Source organism: Lepidochelys olivacea, assembly GCF_965140295.1.
Source record: "Lepidochelys olivacea isolate rLepOli2 genome assembly, chromosome: 11".
Taxonomy (NCBI): Eukaryota; Metazoa; Chordata; order Testudines; family Cheloniidae; genus Lepidochelys; species Lepidochelys olivacea.
The window spans coordinates 26,705,542-26,729,782 of NC_140421.1; the positions used below are offsets into that span (position 1 = coordinate 26,705,542).

The following is a 24,241-nucleotide window of genomic DNA, read 5'->3' on the forward strand; positions in this document are numbered from 1 at the left end:
TAAAAAGACAGTCTCTAGTTCAAGTTACTTCGCATATGACAAGACAGCAGGTGGAGGAAAGAAAGAAGGGGAATGAAGAGAAGAAGGGAACAGGGAAATAATTGGCATAAGTAGCAGTCATAGCAGACTAGCTGCTTAACCATTGTCAAGTGTTTTGTAAGCATCATGTCAGAGGTGTTGGGCCCTATCCACATTAGAGAAATTTGCAAAATGTGCAAACCTCAAATGTAGATGTGCTGCACTGATAAGAAGTGGGATTTTTTTTGCTGGTGTGGCTACTCCATTAATTTACTAGATAAGTATAACCAGTGTCATCTTCACTTCACTGTGCACTGTGTCTGCACTAGTAAGTAAGTACATCAATGTAGTTACTCTGGTGCCAGTGCGTAATGGAGACAGAACATCAAGGAATTCAAAATTTCTACTTTGGTTCCACAATTACTTAACCAGTTCTGAACCAATTCTTTTAATTACAAACTCAGAGTAGATCAAACTAAAGCTGTTCAAAATTTTTTTGAATTTCAACGAAATTTTTAGAATTTAAAAATTTTGACTTTTGGGGAAAAGTGTGTGGTGGGAGATTTTTGTTTTATTTATAAAAAATCTTCTCACCACGCATGCACACAGTCTCCTCCTGACTAGCTACAAATCAAACCCAAATTCCAGAACTTGGTTGAGCATTTTAGTTTCTGTGATGCTTAGCCAGGGAATTTAAAGATACGTGGCCAAATTTAAAAACTACATTTAAAATAAAAGAATCTACTTGTGTTACTAAATGCAACTTAAGCTGTTTTTTTTTTAAACTGCAAATTTCAAATGGCTTATTTATTTTTCACCATTAATCTGGTGAAGAGGAGAAGGGATGGTTCATGGGGTGAGAAGGAGGTTGTTGCATTTTGCTTGGTTTGGACAATGCTAATAGTCAGTTTTCATTTTCTGCTTTTCATGCTGTCAAGCAATTGTCTAAGTTGCAAACACTGCAGGGAATGCTCAAACCTAAATGAGTTGTTTTCATGTGTTTTTTCAAGTTATAGAAATAATTTGTATTAATAACAGCTTTTAAAAAAAGTGAATAAATAAAACACAAAAAGTCAGGGCCTGACAGATCCTTGAAGTATGACCGTAGTAATTCACATTGTTGACTTTGAGCTGGGTGCTGAAGAAGAGAAAAAAATGTAGCAGTTCTTGTTTTGGGGGCATGCCCAGAGCAGTGTGGCACTGTGGCCATTCATGACTGCTCAGTGGCTTTTGGGGGGCTGTGACATCCAGGCATAGTTTAGAGCATTCCTGATTCTGCTCTAACTATAGCTGGGGCTGGATCTGCCTCCACAGTCCCAGGAATCAGGGGAGCAGAAAAGTGACACTGAGTAGAGCTCTGGTGCTGCTGAGGATCTGAGCCATGGAGGGTCAAGTGTGGAAAGCCAAAAGCTTTCACAACTCTCTCTCTCACAAACCACCTTGTTAGAGAGAAGCTTAATGAACACAAAAGCATTCCCCAAAACTTTGTTTGCTACCAGCACTACTACTCAGATACTGACCTGCAACCAGATGATGATATACAAATAAGCAAACTGATGTGCTTGGAGCCCACTATCTGTGTGGAAATACCGAACAGACTAGCTAACGATAGGTAGGAAGCCTACAAATGTATTCAGTTCTTCCTTGATGATATATGAATGTCGTCATGTTTCAGTCTTCAAGGTGGCTTGTTCCCTGCTCCTCCCACTTTTTCTTGATATTTGCTGAAATTTGCATGACACCTTATTTAGTAAGAGGTGGGGAAATTCAAATGGAAATACTTTTACAATAGAAGTAATGCCACTCCGTGGTCTACTGGAATTATTAAAGCAATATGTGTTGGGATGTGTGTGAATGAAATACTGTGTAAACATAGGCTAGTCATGTATCTCTGTGCCTTTTCCTAATCCTGAAATCTGTGGTATGTTCCCAGCACCTCCCAATACTTACACAAGCTAGAACATTATTTAATCAACCAATAAAAAGCATATATTAAAAGCTGCTCTGGTTAGTTGGCAAGAATTTACAAACAGAGTGAATAGAAGCTGAAATACTGTCCTTGCATTTGTTTCAAAGCAAACTTAAAGAAAAAATTTCAGTGTTTTGGTATTGAAAACACAGATAAAAAGAAGTATTGGGTCCATTGACTTTTTAATTGCATTTTGGATAACAGCATTTATTCTTTTTTTTATTTACAATAACAAACTTACAAGAAAAAGAGAATAATTGGATTGCCTGGGAGCAGGACTTTGATCTTCCGCTAATCTCCAATTATTGTTATAACCAGACATGCAGAAAAGTATTAAATATATTAATTGGTTTAGTGATAAGCAAATAAAACCGGGAATTTTGATATATACATAATGGGAAACCTATTACATGATTTAAAATCAAATATTTTTCTTGGAAGCCAGTTCTTCCAAGTTGCTGTTTGTGAAATTATTTTAATGTACTTTAAGTAGCTCCCCCTTGTACTTGGCTGTTTTATATACCTTGAACTTTGTTTCCTTAAATTGTTTGATCCATTACTTGTGGTGGATAAGAGGGATAGAGGTTGAACAATCAGAGGAGCCTCTCTATGTAAAGACATACATTGCACCTTTGGATGTGATTTCTTTTTCTTTATCCACATCCGGCTGTGGTTACAAACTCAAATACAGATACGTTCCTTACTGAATAATATTTAGACAAATGGGCTTGTTAGTAAAGATATCCGATTCTGAATTGTACATCTCTACTGTTATATCCATATACCTAGCAATAGAAAAGGTTGAGGGGAAAGGAGGAAAAAACAATTAAGTACTCTATGATTGTAAATGGTTCAATATTTAAATTATTATTATATCATTATATTATACATTATATTTCCGATGGAAAAGAATGATTTTCACCAGGGTTATTAATATCTTTATGTATTGTGCCAATTGTCTACTCGGCGCTTTAAAAATAGATAAAAAATCCCCTGCCTTTGTAGCTTATTGTCTAAGGCCCCATCCTGCAAACGCTTAGATGCACATTTAACTTTAAGCATATGAGTAATCCCATATATGATATCTGGACTGCTCCTGTGCTTAAAGTTCTTTATGTGGGTAGTTTGTTTACAGGATTGGGCCCAATAAATGTTCCCTTGCTGACCTAAATGTTCGCTAACTTTTTTTTTTCTTTCTCTTCTCCTCTTTTGACAGGTCAGGCTCCACTTAGCATGTTAAAAGACAGACATTAATTCACTGATATTTTTTTTCTTCAACTTGCTCTGTGTCCTGTCCATGTACTTTCTACAGCTATCTGCAGTGCGCTGTTTTCAAATACTTTGAGCTTCATAGAATCTCCATGTGTACAGAAGTGTGTTCAGCTCAGCTCTTCTTTGGAAACCTGTACAATATCTGTAACATATCCATCTAAGTAACAATAGAAGGTCTGCCATTCAAAATATCTTCCATTGACTTAATTTTACCCCTTGGCGCTGGTTAGGTTGGGGCTTCTCTGCTGGCACTGATGCTGTTTGAAATACTCTGTGGAATCAGTAAATCCTGACTTCTGGCATCAAAGAGTTAATCATTCATTGACCAAGTGCCATCAAAGGCAGTTGATTGTGTTCTATCATGACTGATTTACTGTATAATATACATATTTATTTTATATTTTTAGGAGATGAAAATGTGCTGCTATATGATTAAATTATTTTAAACACATTTTCTGAAGTAAATTTCCCCAAAGAAGCATTTTTAATATCCTGGTAAAATCTTTGGACCTGTATAAAAATATCCTTTACTATCATACCTGTTAAAGATCAAACTATGGAATGGAGAGAAATCTGTTAGTATAGCATTACGTTTTGGAGTTCAGTGATCACACGAACTAACATAACATCCGATCTGCTTGTAATTCTGCCTATGATGAGATGGGTATGCCCTGAATTTGATAGCTAGCCAGGAGTTTATAAGCACTGTTCATCATGAAATTCTGAAAGTTTTCAAAATGCTGCAGAAATCTTGGTTTGAAAAAAATGAAATGCTTCCCCCTCCCATCATGTTTCTGGCAAGCCCTGATCGGTTCATATTGGAATTCAGAAATGGGAGTGAGTCGTCTCTTGGGTACCTAGAGAAAATTCTATTAAGTGCTCCTAAGAGAGCATGGGGGTACATACTTCAATTGTGCTGTGGAAAGAGAATTTAGGAAGATGGCACATGTTAATACAGCATTGTGCAAAGGCAAAGAATGTAAATGATAAATTCATACTGGAACTTGATGATAATTAAATCTGCCTCTGGGTAACTTTAGCTCATTCAACCAGTAATGAGACTACTTGCCTTTTTTGCATTCTCTTTTAGTGCCAGATATGAAGTTTCCATCTTCACAGCAGTGGGCACTGGACTCACCGTGGAAAAGCTAGGTTAGCGGGCCAAAGTCAAAGCTCTTATGTTGGGTACCTACTGCTTTTGTTTCACATATGGATATCAAACTGTCTTAAAGCAGTATAGATTTCAAGATGAGTAAAGCGAGATTATACCTCTTTAGTCTTGGTTGCTGCTGTTTATTCTTATTTAATGTTGGGGTTAGTTTTGGGGTTCTGAATGTGTCCTGTGTGGTGTTAGACATATATTTAAAAATATTTAACCTGCTATAGAGAAATCTAAAGATTCTGAATTTACTTCAGACATTTTTTTCTACAGAAATTATTTAGAAAGCTCTCAATTATAGCACAGTAAGTTGGATTTAATTTATTTTTTTTAAATGTTGCACTATTTTGGGGAGCATTTTGTTAAAAGTATTTAATAAAGACTTCACATTTGCATTTAATTTATTTTGTATTTTCCTAGGTTTCATTTCTTTTATTTTTCTTTAAATATGTGCATAGGCACCACCAGGAAAATGAACTGTGAACTTGTCATATGCAATTTCCAGTAATGGGACTATTTCAAAGTTACCCTGTGCTATCTTAATAGCTGTGTATAGCTACAATGTGTATATGTAAAAAAATATCAAATCTCCTCTTCTTTTGTTTCTAAAAGACGTCTGAGAGGAATGCCAACTATGAATTACTATCATTTTATTATACATCAAACATTCTGTATTATTTCTTCATACACGGAAGTCCTATAATTGGACTACTGTAGAATATGTTTTTCCTGTCTCCTTGATTTGAAATCTGTCACACAGCTATATTTAAAAATTTCTTCTAGCTTAAAAACAAAGCCCAGGTTCCACATCAGAACAAAAAGCAAAATCTATCCTGTTATGCATAACAGTTTAGATAGTTCTCTTCAGTTTCATTGATGAGTTAGCTCTGATGTCTCTTAGATAATCATGCTAGTGCTGATCAGCCAGTCAGTCCATCTAGCTTAGATCACTTAAGTGTCTCAGAGTTAACTTTTAGATCCTGCCTTTGATCACGTTATCACTGAAATGTTGAAGAGGTATATTATACTCTAATCCTCAAAATGAAGGATTGAAAATTTACATAATTTAAACTCATGAATGTGTTGCTATAATTTATACTGCTGCTAGTATCTTCCATTCTTAAGACTGTTTTAGGTAACAGTTTAATTTCATCCTACATAATTTGCATTCAACATTTTTGTACTACTTTTACAGTATCTTACATATCGTATATACAAATGGAAACCATGCCTCTGCTCATGAGCTCAAGCTCAAACTCAGAGCTCAAGTCTGTATTTTGCTATTTCACTTAGTGCTGTTGTGCTTCCTTCTTCTTTCCTTTTTGAATGTCAAATTTCATATTTATTCTAGATGTTTGTTTGCAAGGAAACTGATTTAGATAATTTAGATTAAATTTCATATGTAAAACTCATGCAGGACAAGTTTTACTAAGATAATGGGGATACTTTCATGGATTGATTTGCAATATGGAACTAAAATGCACATTTTTCATTTTGCTACTAATTAACAGCATGTTCCTGCTCTGTTGTTTTTTTTTACTAATGAGTTCTATTATCTTGTGTTTTATCCTTAAATTCATCATTTATTTATTGAAATGTGTTTTTGGTTTTGCTGAAAGTAAGGAATGCTTTAAAAGCTGGAAAGATCTTGGCTGATATGTGCAACCAAGTGTGTATTTCACCAAACAAGGGTGAGAATAGATTATCCTGAATGTATTGGAAACTTTTTTAAAAATAGATTCTTAAGTGTGTTAATGTCTGTCTACAACAGACTTCTGAGTGACTTTTTTAAACTTCAATTTATGAAGAACCAGGAATTAACATACCTTTGCAGTTCTCAGGTAGATTTATAACTGTAGAATATGTGAAATAGAGTGCTATCCTCATCAGTTCATTAAATATGAACAAATCTCTAACTAAACCAAATTAGTCTTTGGATTCCATATATCTGAAAGGAATAAGTGTTTGAGGACTGTGGCTTCATACAATAGCGTGAATGTAATTTTCTGTTGCGGGGGAGCAGGGACAGCAAGGAGGAGAAAATAACTTTTTATAATATAAAGTAGATACCCATGACAAGAAAGGGAATCATTAAATCATACTAGCAGGGTAATCTTAATTGACCCTTGCTGAGATTTTTTGCTTTAAGGACTTTATGAACTGAAAAACACACAAATATCTGCTAAACAAATACAGAAACACCACTTCAGAGCCTGTCTTAAACAACTTTGTCAATTTGAAATACTTTTCATTTCAGGAGGACTATGGGGACTGAGGCATTCTGTAGAATTATGCGTGTCTAGTTTGTAAAGTGTGTAATGTGTACTGCAGATGTGTATTTTCTGGGCTCTGTGTATCTGTACAGTAGTGTTCATTTTAGGAAAAATTAAATTGTGGACACATTTTGGTGGTAACAAGGGGAATAAATTGCCACTACAGCAAATGATGCTGTAATGTATTAAACTCTTAACAGCAGATCTGAATCCCTCTCCCCCTTCCATGGATAAATCTTTTAAACTTGGTTCTAAAATACTATCTATTAAAGATGTATGGATACACTGGCAGACTGCATGATGTATCATTTAAAAACTGTTGAAGTGGAAAATAAAATTGAATTAAACTTTCTTGTATGCTGTGTTTGTGGCATGTATTAACAATGTCTGTAGTGCCGACATGTCTTTTTGGCTTTTTTCACCAAGAAATCTCAGCTCCTGGCATTATGGAAGTTAATTATTTTTGTGGCAAGCTGTATAAATGTATTGGAGCACTAGAAAAACGTCTGCATTTTAATCCTCCCCCGAAGGTGTGAGAGGTACTCAAAAGTTTTTCCATGTGCTCTGGGGGAGCATGTGCGGGTGTGGGGACTCTACCTCCTGGGTAGGGAGCTGGAAGTGCTTCTTCCCTTCCAGCTCCCCACCCAAATCTTCCATCCACCCGTGCTTTGCTGGTTGGCATATGTGAGGGAAAGATGGTAGGGCATCGTCCTTCTCTGATTCTATCCCCTTTAGGGAGCTTAATCATAGTGACACCGTCTGCTTTCTGTGCTCCAATTATAGCAAGCCTCTACACACACACAGTGCAAGGGGGAAGGCTCTTGCATCCTCACGACTTCCCTTTCTGAGCTATCTAATGTTTGATATTTATTGTTAAATTTGTGTTTAAATGATGCACTAAAACACTTACTTTAGAATTAAACTGCGAGGGAGTTTAGGCTTGATATGAAAGTTGATTATTTCTCTAGATACTCATAAGCACTAAAAAAAACCCCAAAATAATCTATGTTAGCGAGTCTCAGAGCCTAGGTCAACTGATGTGTTCAAAGGGCTCACACACAAACAAGGTGAAAATAGCTGTGTAGACATTTGTGCTCTGAGACTTACTACCGCGGGTCTTCTTTTTCCTGTATAAACATACCTTCTGTTGAAAAAGTGCATGAGCTGACATTCATCATCACTTGAATCTTCACCATATGTTCCATTCTGTTGCTTCATTTGGGATCCATACCAACCTTTAAACACTCAAAATAGTATTCTTGGGCAGGAGGCTCTTCTGTCAGCAATAGGCAGCTCCTTGTTCATGATGGCTGCTCAATGCCAGATGAAGGCCTCTTACTTCACAGTAGGCATTGCAAATTTCAGCTGCTAGCCTTCTGATTGCTGACTACTATGCCACTGACCAGCTAAAGTATATGTACATAATCCTGTTCTTGGATAGACTATTTTCCAGTCTGTTTCTCTGCTGATCGCTGTGGGAATGGAGGTTATTCTGCCATTAAATCTGGGAGTTAACAATTGATTATTTTGATGCTTAAATTTAAACACTTTTTCTTATTAGTTTTCAGTGTATGGGGAATAATTTCTATATGCTGGCTCAAAAGCCATGTATACAGAACAAACAGCTTCACTTCAGCAGCATGAGGAAGTTTTCCCATTTTAGGGAGTTAGAGAGAATACATCAGGAAACTCAATCCTGGGCATTTTTTCCCCAGCCTTGCAAGCAAAGGCAGATATTGTGAATTGCCTTACTAGGAGGGGAGAGAATATATTTTCCCATCAGATACAAAAACCCCCAAACATCCCCCCCCACCAAAAAAGCCCCCACAGATCAGCTTGTGCCTGGAGGACAAGTTCAATAACAGCAAAAGGCTTGCGGGACTATCCCAACAGTTTTCTTGTTCAGAGGGTTGGATTGCATCAGTTAATTACCTTCCCTCTCTCCGCTTCCTTTTCAAAATTCAGTTTGCCAAACTGCAATAAAGAGCAAAGGATAAGATTTTTGTATCTCTAGAAGAGATTAGTTCAAGTACTCAAATGTTAATTCCACCTAAAGCTACCAGTTTAGATGAGAATGTATCCTTGACAAGACACTGGGAACGCTATAATACAGTACATTTCTCTTCTAACCATGCCAAACTTGGGTGCTTAAATTGAAGGCCAATATAATTTTTAAATGGGAACTGCAAAATATTTGGCTTAGCAGTCTTGAAAAGAGAAGCTCTTCAGTCCCGAAACAGAAACATTAGTAGACAATTCAGTCCTTAATGTCAAAAAAGTGTTGTCTGTAAAGTTCAGTTGATGACAGCTTGGTGATCAGCAGGGTCATTGGTGGGTTAAATGTGCACTCGCACTGCCCATGCTGGATCTCTTATGGCTTCAGTCACCTGGGCTGTCAAGACAGCTCCTTTCATCAGCACTATATTTACTTTAAAATACCGGCTCCAATTTACATTTGTTCTTTCATTCCATCCTAAAGTCAGTGCAGATTCCCACCTAACTGAACAAATATTAAAGTTCAAGGAGCATGGTACACAACACATTTATGTTGTAAGTCACTTTTGTAATATGCCACACATCTAGTTTGAGACTAACTCTCCATTTAATAAAAATAACCAATTGTTCTATATATGTACCTCACTAACCTATCTTATACATTAGCTTTTAAAAAAAAGTTTAATTTTTGGTTGCAAGACTCCATTCTTTTTTCACTCTAATTCTGCGACTCTGAAAACTGATCAGGCTAATAAAATGAAATGTCTTTCTATACATTTTCTCAACTACAGTTTGTAGAATTAATTGGAAGTGTGTCTTAAGCCTTCATCCAGCAATTTTTTCTGCATTATCAGACCCTCCCTCCCAACTCATCAGGATTCCAAGTAGGCATACTTGGAAAAGTTTACAAGATTAGGAACTTTAAACTGGGGAGGAGGTAGATTAAGTGTGTTCATGCCACTGTTTTGATTTTAGGTGGGTTTGGCAGCGGTATCCAGCTCAGATTAAATTAACAATACATGGTCAGTAAAGCAAGATAACTCCCCAAGTAAGTTCAAGATTTAACATTCAGGTTTAGGAGTAATGAAGTAATTACTAGCTGATGTGCAGTCCTGAAACTGTAAACTGTGATGCAGATAAAAGCTAATACATAGCCCAATTCAACCCCTACACTCTGATTCATAGGGGACAGGTGAGTTGATTTTGGTTTTAGTTACAGGAAGCCAAATGCCAGAAATACTCTGAATTTTTATTTAAAATAAAAAAGGCTCTAGCCTATGTGGTTGTGAAGATAATCTTAAAGATGTGAACAAAGTGCATAGGTGCTGGAACTATGAGTGTTGGGGGTGTTGCTGCACCCCCTGGCTTGATGTTGTTTCCATTATATACATCGTTTACAGTTTGTTTCAATAGCTTTCAGCACCTCCATTATTTAAAAAAAAAAAAAAAAAAAGTTCCAGAACCCTTGACTAAGTGTAAACTAATGGTGTGGTTTTTGCCTGAATCTTTGGACAGCCTAAAATATAATTCAGAGGCATGTAAATTGTCCCTTCTCTATTGCAATGGGCTGTTGACTCAGAAGCTTAAGGATGACAAATGGGTTAACGGTACTTTAATTAGCAATGAAATAGTTATGATGCATAGTCTCCCTAGAGCGTACCCTGACAGCCCATTGCAGAAAGTAGTTGTATCCTTGTCTCGGCCTCCCCAATGGTCTTTCGGTTACTTCAGTGAGGCTTTTAGAGGTCTAGTTTATTTAACAAAAGGCCACAACCTGGTACAAGAGGAAGCCTTCACAGCGGGGTCATAACTAAGGCTACAGAATTTTTTCACAGAGGAATTCATGACTTCCAGCAACCTCTGTGAATTCATCCCAGTCAACCAGGAGCTTCAAGGTTCCCCCTCGTGGCCGCTGGGGGCCCCTGGAGTTCCCAGCTGCTGGGGACAGCAGGTGTCCCTCCACAGCTCCCGGCTGCTGTGGGCGGTGGGGGGCTCCTCTGTAGCCCTGGAGCTCCAAGCCCCCACAGGGCCCTGCAGCTAAAACCCAGAGCCCAAGCACCTCCCGTGAGGCAGACCACCTATTCCCTGGCACCCTCCACAGGGCAGAAGCCCTGAGCCCATGGGCAGAGTTGGGGAGCACAGGGGTGTTACCCACCCCCAAACTGCAGTCTAAGAGTAGGGCAGTCCTGTCACAGTTGGCTCTACACTCCCTGCCCCTTGGCCAGATCAAGGTGGGCAGCCAGAGCCGGGCAGTATGGGACAGTTGCTGCTGCTCTGGCTGGTACCATGGAGCAGACAACGGCACTGTTCCCTCATCTCCTACTGCTGCAGTGGTTTGAAGCTGCTGCTCAGCTGCTAGCCTCCTTTGCTCACACAGCCAGTAAGAGCTGTTGGGCTGGGGACCAACTCCATGGCTGGCAGAGCCCTGGGGGAACAGGGACTACAGCCGCAGGGGAGGCACAACCCCTGGCTACCCCTCTTCCTGCACCCTGAACTACCCCCTCCTTGCATCCCGAGCTACCCTCTCCCTGAACTATCCTCCCTGCCCACACAGCCCTTAGGTACCCCTCTCCCTAAACTGTTTTCAAACTTTTTGAGCTGAGCCCCCCACCTTTGAGTTATAATTTTTACTTGCACCCCCCACCACCCAGGGCTAGAGAGTGGGTGGCCTCCTGAGATGAGTTGGGGGTGGAGGTGGCTTGAGCCCTGCTGGCCCCTGCCCACCCAAAATAGAAGTTAAACTACACCTATGCCAGAGTCTCCCCCTCCCCCATCCATTGCTGGGCTCTGGAGGTTTTCTGGCATGTTGTAGGGGCCTCAGAAAGAAAAAGGTTGAGAGTTCCTTGTGATGTTCCTCTGCTGTTATCTGGACTGGTTACCTGCTAGCTGACTCCAATCCTTGACTCTGGCAGCCAGCCTTACCCTGCTCTGCTGTGAGAATCCCCATTCCTGAGCTGTTCACACACAGCCTCTAGCATGTAAGCTGCTTGGATTTTGCAGTCGAATGACACTAGCCAATATCTCCGGTCCGAGACACAACCCTAGCAACCTCGGTCTTGGGGTGTCCAGTTATGCCCACTGGATGCTACAAGCTTATATGAGTTCATCAAGTTAACAAAGAAGTTGATATGTACCAGGCTTGTTATCCCAAGGGGAGTCTCTGACACACTTCAAACCAAATGCACTGCTCAGGTAGAATAAACAAATTTATGAACTACAAAAGATAGATTTTAAGTGATTATAAGTCAAAGCATAACAAGTCAGATTTGGTCAAATGAAATAAAAGCAAAATGTATTCTAAGCTGCTCTTAACATTTTCAGCACCCTTACAAACTTAGATGCTTCTCACTACAGGGTGGCTGGTTATCCTTCAGCCAGGCTCTTCCATTTGATCAGCGGTTCAGGCGCTTGGTGGTGATGTCTGTTGATGGAGTTGGAAGAGAGAGGAAGAGCATGGCAAACGTGTCCCCCTTTTATCATGTTCTTTCTTCCCTCTTGGCTTTGCTTCCCCTCCTCCCCCTTCAAAGTCAAGTGAGCATTACCTCATTGTAGTCCCAAACTGGACAAGGGAAGGGGGGGTGTGACTCACTCAAGCGTCCAACAGATCCTTTGTTGCTGCCTAGGCCAGTGTCCTTCTTTCCTGTGAGCCTGGGCTGGGTTTGTCCCATACATGCCCTGATGAGGTGTGAACTGCCCCTCTGCTCCTGGAGAGTTTTGCCTGGCGTTGTTTTAAGCCCCGAGGACACATTTTTCAGCCTCATAACTATATACGTGAAATTACAACCTGTAACTTTACTATCACAACAATGGTCAGTGCATCATGAGCCTTCTGAAAACACCTGACATGACAAACTTTGCATTGGTACCACACAATCATAAGGATGAACATAGGGGTGCAGGATGTTCCCCCGAGACACAGAGTGTCACACCCCTCCTCTAGGAGTTCATTTCCTGGGGCACTCGCTGACCAGCTCCCTGGAGCAGTCCCTCTCCTCAGGAGCTTCCTCTGCATTCTTCAGTGAGCCCTCATGGCCTGACCTCAGGCCCAGCTGTTCCTGAGCTGACTAACTGCTGCCCAGCCACCTAGGCACTAAGAAACTCGCAGGTGCCTGGGGGCTGGCTCATTCTCCTGTGGCAAGCCTAGCCCAGCTAGGCTGGGTGCCCGCTGCTAGGGGCCAGCTGCCTGTGCCAAGTACCCACAAGCATGACAAGTACTGTCAGACCCTGCTGAAAGGGGCGGGGGGTCCCAGGGCAGCCTTGCCCCATGGCAGAGCTGGCGCCTCCTCCTCCTTCACCCCCCTCCCCCCTTGCTAAGCAGCACTCTGGAAATCCCCAGGGGCCCGGCCCGGCCCCCTCTCGCTGCAGGGGGCAGGGCGCGTAGCCCCGGGGACGGACCTCGTCCCTGCCTTCTGGACCATGCAGCCCCTGGCGCCCCGCCAGCGCCTCGGGGTTTCACGGTAGCTCGCCGAGACGGGAGGAGGCGGCTGCGGCCAGGCTCTACAGCTCGGCCCGCGGAGCTCCGAGCCCCAGCCGGCAGCCACTTGGCACCGGGCGCTCCTTACCTGGAGCCCGCCCTGCTCCGCCCCCGGCAGGGAGCAGGCCCCGCCCCGGCTGAGCAGCCGCCCGGGCGAGGCGCGTGTGTGTGAGGGCAGCGGGCTGGGGTCTGGCGCGGCCGGGGGTGCCCGCCCCCCTCCCGGGTTTTGCAGTAGGCGCTCGCCCCTCTGCCTCCTCGCGCCGCGCTCCGGCCCCGAGCCGCAGACGGTCCCCAGCCCCTTGGGGGCTGGCGGGGAAGGGGCTTGGCAGCCCCGGCCGCTGCAAGAGGCGCTCGGAGAGCCGGGAGGCTGCCGCTAACCGGTGAGTGCTCGGGGCTGGGCCGCTGCGGGGCTGGGCCGGCGGCTCCCGGCGCCGCTGTTGGGGGCGCTCCCGGCTCTGCCGGCTTTGCCCAGCTCGCAGCCGCTCGGACTCTCTTCCCCGGGGCAGGGGCGGGCAGCTGGCGCCTGGGCGTGACGGATGGCGGCGGCCGCGGGGCTTTGGGACCGGTTCTGAGCGGGCAGGGTCGGTCCTGCTGGCCCCCCTCTCCCGCTGGGCCCGCGCCCTTCCAGAGCCCGGGCTGGCCGCTGTCACTGGCGGGGCGCTGGGTTTCCACCCGGGGCTCTCGGCCGGCTTAGCAACAACGGCGAGCCTGCCCCGGGCTTGCGGTTTGTGAGCACAGCTCGGCCAATCGCTGCCGTGGAAAACTTCACACCCAAGCGAGTCAGTCGTCACTTTATTTGTGTTTCACATGGGCTTTATGACAGGGGCAATCTGCCTGGCCAGGGAAGGGTTCGCTAGGGTTCGTTTTTACTAGTACTGTACTTCGCGTCTGAGTCCTGCAGCACCATTTAGCCTAGGATTGGGAAGTGCTCCCCACTCTCCCACCCCCCAATTCAGGTGGAATGTGTAAGTATTATTTCTGTTTTTTAGGGGGGTAAACTGAGGTACAGGTGCAGCAATTTGTCCGTGGTCAGAGTGAATTATTGTCAGATCAGGAAATAGAAGCACACTGGCCTTTGCTTTTAACAATCAGATCACACTGTGCCTTTCCCATTGACAGGCTTTAAACATTTAACAAAGTAATTCCCAGAAGATGGACTGTGTCAAACAGTGCAGTTATGGAGGATCCCTTTGCTTCTGGGATTGTTGAAATCACTTGGCCTTTGACCTCATGCTTCTCAGTGCATTCAAGGCATGTGGGCATCCCGTATAACCTTACACTCCATTACTCACAGATCTATCCATTTGTCTGCCATGTACAATTCACCATTCTTTTTATAGCCACTGTAGTAGCATATAATACATGGGAAAGCAGACAGCATTTACTTCAAAGAGAGAGATCAGATCTAAATTTTCTGGATTAATGAGACAGAAACTTTATTTAACATTCAAGAAACAAGAGTGTGAGTGAAAATCTGAAGGGCATCAGGTGTTCATTATTAAATGCTTTAAATCCAAAGTATAAACCAGATGTCCTATTTTTATGAGATGTTTGTATATATTATTACATTTACTACTCCTTTGGACCTGATAGTGCTTTACCTGGTCATAGTAATGTTAGCAGATTAACTGATTCATTGGGGTTTATAATAAATTCCCAAAGCAGACAGTGATAGGGCACTTGGTGTTAGCCCGGCTTTATCAGAGCTGTGTCTTGCACACTTGGCATCTGGCATTCTATTCATTGGATAGAATGCATCCGATGAAGTGAGCTGTAGCTCACGAAAGCTTATGCTCAGATAAATTTGTTAGTCTCTAAGGTGCCACAAGTCCTCCTTTCCTTTATCCATAGGATGTTAACTGTAGGGAGTCCAGTAAATCCTGTAATCAGCTTATATGGGATGGATCCAGCATGTTGATCCAGGGAGCACATCTGATGATTTCCACCCCCTGCTGGCTCCAGATGGTGCATGCTTTGTCCCTCTCATTCTCTGCTGGATGGGTGCAGCAGAGATGAGAGGAGAGTCAATGAGTTGTGGATGGTGATTAGCTAGTGCAGCTTCTACAAGCTGCTTCAGGGGAAAGGTACAGGAACTGCTGGAGATGAGACTTCTCCTCCTGCACTGTTGGGGTCTGTTTGGGAGAGAGAGTGTCACCTCCTATTAATGGCAAAATGCGATCCTCTCCACCCAGTGGATTTATCTTCCTAGGACTTTTCCCCTGCCCATCTGTAGATGTGAAATAGGGGACAGGGAATGCTCCCTTTCACACAGGCATTGTGTCAGTTACATGGGTGCCATGGAAGGTATATTGACAGAGTTCCTGGAGAGAGAGAGAGAGAGAGAGGGAGGGAGCGAGGAAAAAAAAAGAAAAGAAAGAAAGAAACATGCTAATGTGAACAAAGTTAAACCTATTAGGAAACCCCTCCATTTAACTGTAGAACCTTTCAGCTTGGAGAGGCTATGTGGTCAGCGATACCAGGTTGCTGGACTTTTGGTAGCATCACACATTCTGTGCAGATTTTTTAATGAGCATATTTGCATATCCACTATAAACTTTGACTTAGTCACACTCCCAAGCAGTGTGGGGAGGTGGAGCTTAGCAGCTGCATCTGGAATGGGTGGGAGGGTGTTTGGGGGCTCTTCGGGGAAGATGTTGGATAGCCCAGTACTGGCACTGAATACCAATAGAAATTTATTAAATATTTTTTGATGTTTTTCTACATTTTCAATATTGATTTCAATTACAACACAGAATACAAAGTGTACAGTGCTCACTTTATATTATTATTTTTTATTACAAATATTTGCACTGTAAAAATGGTAAACAAAAGAAATAGTATTTTTCAATTCACCTCATACAAGTACTGTAGTGCAATCTCTTTATTGTGACAGTGTAACTTACAAATGCAGATTTTTTCCTGGTTACATAACTGCACTCAACAACAAAACAGAGTAAAACTTTAGAGCCTACAAGTCCACTAAGTCCTATTTCTTGTGTAGCCAACCGCTAAGACAAACAGGTTTGTTTACATTGACAGGAGATACTGCTGCCTGCTTTTTATTTACAATGTCACCTGAAAGCGAGAACCGGCCTTCTCATGGGATTTTTGTAGCTGGCGTTGCAAAGTATTTACATGCCAGATATGCTGAACATTCGTATGCCCCTTCCATGCCACCATTCCAGAGGACATGCTTCCATGCTGATGATGCTAGTTTTATTTAAAAAAAAAAAAGAAAAGAAAAAAAAAGCATCAATTAAATTTGTGACTGTACTTCTTGGGGGGAGAATTGTAGGTCTCCTGCTCTGTTTTACCCACATTCTGCATATATTTCATGTAATAGCAGTCTCGGATGATGACCCAGCACATGTTCATTTTAAGAACACTTTCACAGAAGATTTGACAAAACACAAAGAAGATACCAATGTGAGATTTCTAAAAATAGCTAAAGCACTCGACCCAAGGTTTAAGAATCTGAAGTGCCGTCCAAAATCTGAGAGAGATGAGGTGTGGAGCATGCTTTCAGAAGTCTTAAAAGAGCAACACTCTGATGCAGAAACTACAGAACCCAAACCATCAAAAAAGAAAATGAACCTTCTGCTGGTGGCATCTGGCTCACATGAGGAAAATGAACATGTGTCAGTCCACACTGCTTTGGATCATTATCAAGCAGAACCCATCATCAGCATGGACGCATGTCCTCTGGAATGGTGGTTGAAGCATGGAGGGACATATGAATCCTTAGTGCCCCTGGCATGTAAATATCTTGCAACGTCAGCTACAACAGTGACCTGCGAATGCCTGTTCTCGCTTTCAGGTGACATTGTAAACAGGAAGCAGGCAGCATTATCTCTGGCAAATTGTAACCAGCTTTGTTTGTCTGAGCAATTGGCTGACCAAGAAGTAGGATTGAGTGGACTTTTAGGCTCTAAAGTTTTACGTTGTTTTATTTTTGATTGCAGTTTTTTTTACATAATTCTACATTTGTAAGTTCAACTTTCATGATAAAGAGATTGCACTACAGTACTTATATGAGGTGAATTGAAATTTTTTTTTTGTTTTTTATAGTGCAAATATTTGTAATAAAAATAAAGTGAGCACTATACACTTTGTATTCTGTGTTGTAACTGAAATTAATATATTTGAAAATGTAGTAAACATCCACAAATATTTAAAATAAATGGTAATGTATTGCTTAACAGCATGATTAATCGCGATTAATCTTTTTTAAATCACGCGATTAATTGCTTGATAGCCCTAGTAATAATTCATTTCTGGTTTGTCATCTTCCCTTCCTACTTTCATCACTTTGGTCTTGGACAATCCAGAAATGAAGGATAATGCTGTCCTCTGAGCGACACTAAAGCAGGGTGCTTTACCTGGCACAGCAGAGTGGAATTGATACGCATCATGCAATTCTCATCCACTTAATTCTGCTGCTTTATTTGGGGCAGAGGCTATCCTTTCCTTTTTTCCTTTTCTTTCACTCTGTGCTTGCACAGTGCCTAGAATAATGGGGCCTTGATTCCTGACTGGAACCATCTGAGACTGCTGTAGTATAAATTAAAAATAAGCTTTACCCCCCTATTTTGTATGGAGCAGCACAATGCTGATCCTCCTCTGGAGATGCCTTTTTCTGCAAAGCAAATGCCATATAAGGAAAAAAGGAGAGACATTGTTCTATGTTTGTTTAGCATCTAGGACCATGGGGTCTGGGTCCATGATGGGGGCTACAAGTCTCTAAGTCTGGGGTCATAAGTAGGTGGACTGTGGGCCAAATCCGGACTGCCAGATGCTTTGAATGGACCTCAAGATATTTTTATTTACTTATTATTATCATTGCTGTTGTTTTAATTTTCTTCTCTGGAATCTGGACCTTGACTATACCTTGACCAAGAACTTTGGGCCTTGACAAAAATAATCAATGACCTCCGCTTAAGGTAATACAAATAATTAATAATGAGAAATAAAGTTAAGGGGGAGAGGGGACATGACCAACTACATATCAGGAAAATAAAGGTCACATAAAAAAACTATTTTGGTGGTATATCCTGGTACCCATCACTAGGTCTATTGAGAGAAATTTGGGGCCCCACTACATCATGTTCGCTGGGGCCCCATCCCCTCTCATTTCACTTAATTTACACAGTACATATGTTTTTGGGGACCCTCAAGCTTGGGGCCCTGGTACAATTTTCACTTGTTCCCCCCCTCTCATCAGCCTTGTTCATCACCATAATATATGAGCACTTTCAATAGTGAAGGCCCTAGGTCACTTAATGGGTCTCTGGCACTTTTTCCTTTTGGGGATAAAATCTCTACTTGCAGTAGAGGTTTTTTGGGGGGAGTGGGGTGTTTTCTGATTTAGACTATTCATTTTCCTTTTTTGTTGTTGCTGCTGCTGTTAGGGATTGAGGGATAGAAGGGAGATGTCAGTGTTGTGCTTGTCATTCTGATGGTGGACTGGCCTTTACAAATCAAGGCCCCTTTGCTATACAGTTGTTTTCAAGAGACAATTGATGTTTTAGTCATACTTGTTAGCTTCTTACTGGCGATTGGTGCCTAATGTCCTTCAACCTAATAAGGAAAATCTCTTAAAACACAAGATGGGTGGTTTCTCTAAGAGAAAGGGAGACACCTGGTAGGATGAGGAGCTAGTCTGGCTGTTTAGTGAACATCTGACTTTTGTGATTGTTCATCACTCATCAATCCACAAGTTTCTGGGAGTACTGAAGGAACAACAGATATAAAGAAAATTACTTCCCTAATCCATTTTACCCTTCATAAGGTTTTTGGGAAAATCCCCTCTTCCAACATACAGAAATAAGGTTTCATTTCTGATACATGGAAAATGAGAAATTAAAATAATGTTGTTTATCCTTATGCCACACTCACACCCTGTAACTGGGATTCTATTGATTCAAAGAACACTGACAGTTATGTTGTTATATGTATGTAAAGTGAGTAAAAGTTTAATGACTTCTAGGCTTGAGATTAAGTGTATGTTTGACAGTTTGGAGCAGGTGGAAACGTGTGTTTGACAGCTGAGGCGGCAGAGTTCATAAACTTCCGACTCAGCAGAGCCAAATTATCATTAACACTTAGAGATCAAAACCATTGGTACTAAAAGGTACAGTTATGAAGATAAACAATTTCATGGGTAAAACTTCCAATAATAACTTCACTCAGAGATTGGGTCCTGGTCTTGTGTACAGCAGGTGTGATTCCATTTTATTCTATTACTTGTTAAATGAGCCATTCAATCTACATAGTAGGTAAAAACCTTCCGGGCTTTGTATTTGCTTAAGGAGATTGCTGATCACAGTGCTCTTTATTCTGAGCCCAGAATGCCTGAATGAAACCAAAGTAGAGTTCAATTCTACCCGTCTGTGCTCTTTTCATGCTCAAAGTGTACTTCAGAACCAGGATACGAGACATATGTTAAAATCCAAAGCTTTGCTGTTTTTGTTTTCACTAAAATATTATGGCAGCATATGTTGAGAGGCTTTCTACTTCTCTAGTTACTGTTGATGCCAATTGGTTGGTTTATGTAGGAATATTTGTTTGCTGGGAGGGGTGGGGTTGTCCCACTCAGGGCCCGGACCTACAGTCCTTACAATAAATGTAACCATGTTCCTTGTAATCCACTTTAAATTCTTGCAGTAAGGACTGCAGGATTTACACTTCAGTGTGTGGAAAAGCATTCTTCTAACATGGGAAGCAGATGTAAATGGGGGGGAAAAACCTCCTTCTGCTTGGTTGCTTTAGCAACAAATTAGTTAAGTAAAACTTTTATTTGCAATGACAAACTCTACAGCTATATAAATTCCAAATAGCTGTGAATATTTGTAGCTGAAATGCCTTTTAAAAAATCAAGTTACTCTTTTTTCTTGAGTAATCATACACTGAACAACATAATGGACATTGTTCTGCTTCGTTATGGAAATGCTGACACTAAAGCTGTGCCTGAGATTTGGAACAGAGTTAGGTTTAGGTTTCAATTCCCCAAAGTTTGTGGGCTTTCTGATGAACTTGGGTTGAGCTACGGCCTTTGGAAGGAACGAGGTGGAATATTGTGGTTTTGTATTATTTTTGCTTAAAACCAGGTCAAGTTGATAGTTTCATCTGTGTTTCACTTTGCAGTTCGGGTTTAAACCCAAAACTGAGTGTGAGGTAGGGGGGGCCTGGTCCACACTATAGAGTTAGGTCGACAGCGCCGTCCTTAGGATATATGGGGCCCTACGCAGTATTATTAAATTATTAAACCATGCCCGACTTGCTCTTAGCAACGCAAACGTAAGCTTACAGTATTGGAAAACTTGCCACATGCACTTTATTAAAAAGAAATTTAAACAAATTAAGCACACTATAATGCTGATGGACTCTACTTACACTAAAGAAGTAGTGCTCTAGAAAAAATTCTAATTTATTGACAGAAAGATGCAAATCAATTTTTTTAAATTTGTCAACATTTTATTGGAAATTACTATGAAGAGGTATTGGAACAAGGATTTGTTTTTAATTAAAAGCAATCTTTCTGGCTTTTTTGGCTGCAAAATCAATAATAATGTCATCGTATGACAATCTTGTTCGATTGCAAGAATAGCAAGACCAGTCAAGCATTCCTGGTGCTCGTAAAGTATTAAACCTTCCATCAACGGCAGGTAGTGCTTTATCCATCACAACATTAGAAAATTCAACTTCAAATTTCTTTTCTGGATCTTCTATGGGCTCATCTGCTCCTTCATATTCTGTTTGCCATTTTTTCCTCGAAACTCTTGTCACATTCAGACATGGAAATTTTGGTTCTACACTGAGTGCTTCTGCAAACAATCTTGCACGCCAGAAATACCTCCTCTCATTTTGGCACCATTATTGTAGCCTTGTCCTCTAATGTTCATTACGGACAATCCCATTCGTTTTAGTTCATCAAGGAGAGCTTGAAGAAGTCCAAAACCTGTAGTGTCCTCTACTAAAAATGTGATAAATGATTCCTTAACTGGAATTGTGCTGAATCACTAATGTCGACAAATCTCACTACTAACGACATCCGTTCTTGATGACTTATGTCAGGAGTGCAATCTAGAATTATGGCAAAATATTTTGCCAAAGAATCCAGTGAAACAATTTTGTCTCTCACTTTACCACTCATTAGCATTATCAGTTAATTCTGAATTCTTGGTCCCAAATAGTGATCATGTATTTCATTTTCAGTTACTCTCTGGAAATATTCATTCATCACTGTGTCAAATTTTCCAAGCAGTTGTACAAGGCCCAAGAAATTGCCATTTTTGGGCTGGTATAATTTGTCAACGCTTCCTCTAAAAGCAAGATTGTTTGTTGATAGATATCCAAAAATAGATAATAGACATTCAAGAACACAACACCGATGCTGCCTCTCTGACTCCAGCAATCTTTGACTTTGAGCATGAAGAGTTGTCTGATTTTTTTTAAACTTACAAATCAGCTCACACCATTTGTGCATACTTTCAACGTGGTGTTGTGCCTTTTCATGTTGTGGTAATGTGTGACTAAGATTTTGCCAATCATTAATACCCACGGTTGCTATGTTAAAATTGCCACTGTTGAAAATCTTGCATGGAAAACAAAATACAGCATCCTTGCATTTAGAGTACACAAGCCATCATTGTTGACAATTTCATTGTTAGAAAGTCTTTTATAGTAATAGTTTTCTGTGAATTCCCTACCTCTAATGTCTTTAGGATATTTGAGACTTTCTGTTCTCACAAGGCCTTTCTCAAGTATAATGTCATGTAATTTGTTTTTTAAAGATTGCGGCCATGCGCCAATGTCATTTATATCCCGTGCTAGTATAATTTCAGCTGTTGTAATTTATTGTTTTGTGTCTGTATCTGTTTCAAATGATTGTTCTGTGTTTTGAGTTTCTTGAACTTCTGCATAAAAATTTTCTTCGGCAATTACTTGATCTTGATCAACTTTGTTGTTTTCATGACACACAAACTTAAGTAGAGAACCCTTTTGTGCTTTTATAGCTAATTCTATTTCATCTTTTCATTTTCTTTTTTGCGACCTGGAAGGTTGTTTTTGATATGACATAACTTATAAGGGTGTTTTTTTTAAGGAAATAACTGTTTAAATGATTGTCAGATTATCAGAAATATTATTTAAAATAACTAGTAGAGGATAGCCGTGAGTCTGTGACTGTGACCTAGTGTAGAGACACCTCACAAGGCGCTCCACCCTGACTGAGACACAACAGAGTTGGAAAACCATGTCATTTTTACAAAGTCCCTTTTTAATTTTAAATGTGTAGTGGGCATCAGTCTTAATGCTAGTTACAACTCTATATCAACCTTATACTGTAAATAGATCAATGGCATTATCCAGTTTAATAAGCTAGGTTTCCAAGCAGCGGAAAAATAGGACCCTAGTTTTATTCCTAGGTAAAGCACAAAGTGACCAGCAATGAAGCCAGCACAGAATCATCTCATCTAGATTAAGGTAGGACAGAAATGTTACCGAAGTCCTATCCACTAAAATTAGTACAGCATGGACAGAGACAAGCTAATTTCTTTTTCCAAGCTAATGTGCCCTTGTAACAGAAGGACCCTCTCCAGGTTTTTGTCACTCATCCTTTCTGGTAAACAGTGTCAATTATGACACTGAACTTCCATCACGAGTTCATTTTACATAGACAATTGAGTAATCAGATTATGATAACTTCCGATCACTTGCGATCTTGACTGGATATTAACCTTCTTCCCTTACAGTAATTTTTACAGATGACATTCTTATTGTAATGCCAGGTTTGGCTAGCCATTACAATGACTGTCCAATAGTGAAGAAAGACTTTCTAGAAGTAGGGTTGGGGTTTTTTCCTTCTACTCTAGAGCTGTGCATGAACGGTCTGTGAAATCCCACAAAGTTTCCAAAACTTCAGCATCAGTATCCTTTTTCACAGACTTTTTTCCTTCTTCACCAATATCTACTTCTCTGCTCCTTGGAAACCCATCTTATTAAACTGGATAATGCCATTGATCTATTTACATTGGGGGCTCTCAACCTTTCCAGACTACTGTACCCCTTTCAGGAGTCTAATTTGTCTTGTGAACCCCCAAGTTACCTGAGGGATGCTATTGAGGGATGGGGGAGGGGAAGGTGGGGACTCCTGAGGGGGGGATATTGAGGGGAGGGGAAGGTGGGAGCTCCACTGAAGGCGGTCCCCAGACAGCACCGCTGACCCCAGTGTGTCGAGGGGGCACAGCAACCTCCCCCGCCCGCAGACCCCCAGAAGACCTCCCCCACACACATTGCTGACACACAACGAGCTTCGTACATAGCAGATGCTGCGGCAGCCCATGGGGGATGGACAAGACAGAAAAGGATACCAAGCCGCCCAGCCTGCCTCATGGTGGCAGAATCACAGTTCTCTGCAGAGACTCTTGTACCCTCTCCCTCGCGCAGAATGCACCTCACTGGTGCATTCAGCTCTGAATACAGCCCCTGCCTAAGGAGACTGCAGCGCGCGCTCGGAGGGCAGGAGCCGACTCGCTCTTACCTGCTGTCCCAGTGGTGCCCCATGCAGCTGCGTATGCCTGAGGACGGCCCTGTAGGTTCCCCCAAGGCAACTTACATTGACCTAACTCTGTAAAAATGTTCCTCCTGCTGATGTAACTCGCCCACTATGCCAACTTAATAACTCCACCTCTGTGGGAGGCGAAGTGCTTAGGTTGACGTAGTTAGGGTCGTATCGGTGTAGACACTGCATTACTTGCATCGACTTTAGTGGCCTCCAGGAGTGTGTCCCACAGTGCCCTACCGCAGGGGTTCCCAAACTTGGTTCGCAGCTTGTTCAGGGTAAGCCCCTGGCAGACTGCGAGATGCTTTGTTTACCTAAGCATGCACAGGTATGGCTGCTCGCAGCTCCCACTGGCTGTGGTTCTCCCATTGTCTGGGAACGGTGAACTGCGGCCACTGGGAGCTGCGAGTGGCCATACCTGCAGACACTCAGGTAAACAAAGAGTCCCATGGCCTGCCAGGGCTTACCCTGAACAAGCCGCGAACCAAGTTTGGGAACCCCTGCCCTACCATGACCGCTC

At 41.7% G+C, this 24,241-nt stretch overlaps 2 protein-coding genes across 6 annotated transcripts in view; both read left to right on the top strand.

Moving 5' to 3' along the window:
* Positions 1-24,241, top strand: part of KIF5C (kinesin family member 5C) — a 144,885-nt gene that overhangs the window by 118,710 nt on the left and 1,934 nt on the right. For 2 of the 3 annotated variants that reach the window (XM_084643820.1, XM_084643822.1), the window contains exon 26: positions 3,204-7,015. The exons of the other annotated variant lie outside the window; for it this stretch is intronic. The gene's annotated coding sequence lies outside the window, so the exon portion shown is untranslated. Of the gene's footprint in view, positions 1-3,203; positions 7,016-24,241 lie in introns of those variants that run through there. 3 annotated transcript variants of the gene reach the window in all.
* The window catches only part of LYPD6B (LY6/PLAUR domain containing 6B), a 116,478-nt gene continuing 105,441 nt past the window's right edge, over positions 13,205-24,241 (top strand). Inside the window, exon 1 of one of the 3 annotated variants that reach the window (XM_084643824.1) lies at positions 13,205-13,540. The gene's annotated coding sequence lies outside the window, so the exon portion shown is untranslated. The remainder of the gene's footprint in view (positions 13,541-24,241) is intronic. The other 2 variants (XM_084643823.1, XM_084643825.1) reach the window with 2 other exon arrangements.